Raw genomic sequence first — 1,744 nt, 5'->3', positions numbered from 1 at the left:
ATTGCTGTTTTGGGGGTTTTGGGGTGATTTGGGGGGGGGGGGGGTGTTGCTGTGCCCGAGGGTGACCCCCCCCCCCCCAAAAAACCCTCATTCTTCCCCCGTTCCCGCTGCCCCCCCGCGGCCTCTGCCCCAAACGGGCGGCGTTTGGCCCCAAAAGTGGCCCTCTCCCGTCCCTGTCCCCCCCCGCCCCCCCCCGGGCGGCGCCGGACACGGGGGGGGGGGGGGGGGGGGGGAGGGGAGGGGAGGGGGGGCCCCCCCGGCACTTGAGTGGGGGTCAACTTATTGCCTCCGAACGGGGGGGGGGGGGGGGGAGAAAAGGGGGGAAGTAAAAATGGGGGGAGAAATAAAAAAGGGGGAAAAAATAAAAAAGGGGGAAAAAAAAAGGGGTGAGGAAAAAGGGGGAAAAAAAAAGGGGGAAAAAAAGGGGGAAAAAAAAGGGGGAAAAAAAAGGGGAAAAAAAAGGGGAAAAAAAAGGAGGGGGAAAATAAAAAGGGGGAAAATAAAAAGGGGGAAAATAAAAAGGGGGAAAATAAAAAGGGGGAAAATAAAAAGGGGGAAAATAAATAAACAGGGAAAAAAGAGGGGAATAAAAGGGGGGAAAGTGGGGATAAAAGGTAAAAAGGGAGGAAAAATAAAAGGGGGAAAACAAAAAGGTGGGGAATAAAGGGGAGGAAATAAATAAAAAGGGGGAAAAATAAAAAGGGGGAAAAAAAGGGGGGGAAAAATAAAAAGGGGGGAAAAATAAAAAGGGGGGAAAAATAAAAAGGGGGGAATAAAGAGAGAAAATAAACAGGAAAAAGGGGGGAAAAAAGGGGGGGAAGGGGAAATAAAAAGGGGGAAAAGTGGGGAAAAAAGATATAAAGGGAGGAAAAAATAAAAAGGGGGGAAATAAAAAGGGGGGAATAAAGGGGAGGAAAAATAAAAAAGGGGGGAAATAAAAAATGGGAAAAAAGGAGAAAATAAAAAGGGGGTGAAATAAAAAGGGGGGGGGAAAGTGGGGAGAGAAGTAAAAAGGGAGGAAAAAATTAAAAGGGAGGAACAAATAAAAAGGGGGGAATAAAAAGGGGGAAAATAAAAAGGGGGAAAAATAAAAAGGGGGAAAAATAAAAAGGGGGAAAAATAAAAAGGGGAAAAAAGGGGGATAAAAAGGGAGGGGAAAAACCGGGCAAATAAAAATAAAAAAAGGGGGAAATAAAAAGGGGGGAAATAAAAAGGGGGAAAAAATAAAAAGGGGGAAAAAATAAAAAGGGGGAAAAAATAAAAAGGGGGGAAATAAATAAAAGGGGTAAAAAAGGGGGGGGATAAAAAGGGAGGGGAAAAGGGGTAACAAAAATAAAAAGGAGGGGAATAAAAGGGGGGGCTAAAAAGGGGGGGGGGTGTTAAAAAAGGGGTGGGGGGGAGCGGGCTGGCGCAGAGAGGGGGAGGGGCCCCCCCGGCCCCGCGGGGGCGGGAAACGCCGATTTTTTGTATTTTTTGGCAGTTCCAAACCTGCTGCCCCTCCCCGGAATCGCCCCCCCCCCCCCCGGGTGTGTGTGTGTTTCCCCCCCCCTCCGCCTGCGCCCCCCCCGGGTGGAAAACTGTCACCTGCGCTTCACTTTTTAGTGTTTTCTCTCTCCTTTTCGCTTAATTTTTCGGGCGAGCCGAGCAGCCAGGGGGGGACACAACCCCCCCCCCGCGCCTCATCTGAAATAACTTAAAAAAAGCAAAATGTCAATTTTTTTGTGTTTTTTTTCTCCCTGGGGGG

At 49.0% G+C, this 1,744-nt stretch overlaps 1 protein-coding gene across 1 annotated transcript in view; it reads right to left on the bottom strand.

Annotated features, from left to right (window-relative positions):
- FOSB (FosB proto-oncogene, AP-1 transcription factor subunit) overlaps positions 1 to 1,744 on the bottom strand; it is a gene marked incomplete at both ends in the record, with an annotated part of 6,613 nt that overhangs the window by 4,292 nt on the left and 577 nt on the right. The gene's annotated exons all lie outside the window — the stretch shown is intronic.

This window comes from Vanellus vanellus (genome assembly GCF_965231255.1).
Source record: "Vanellus vanellus genome assembly, chromosome: 31".
NCBI classification, from domain to species: Eukaryota; Metazoa; Chordata; class Aves; order Charadriiformes; family Charadriidae; genus Vanellus; species Vanellus vanellus.
This window is presented reverse-complemented; position numbering and strand designations above follow the sequence as displayed.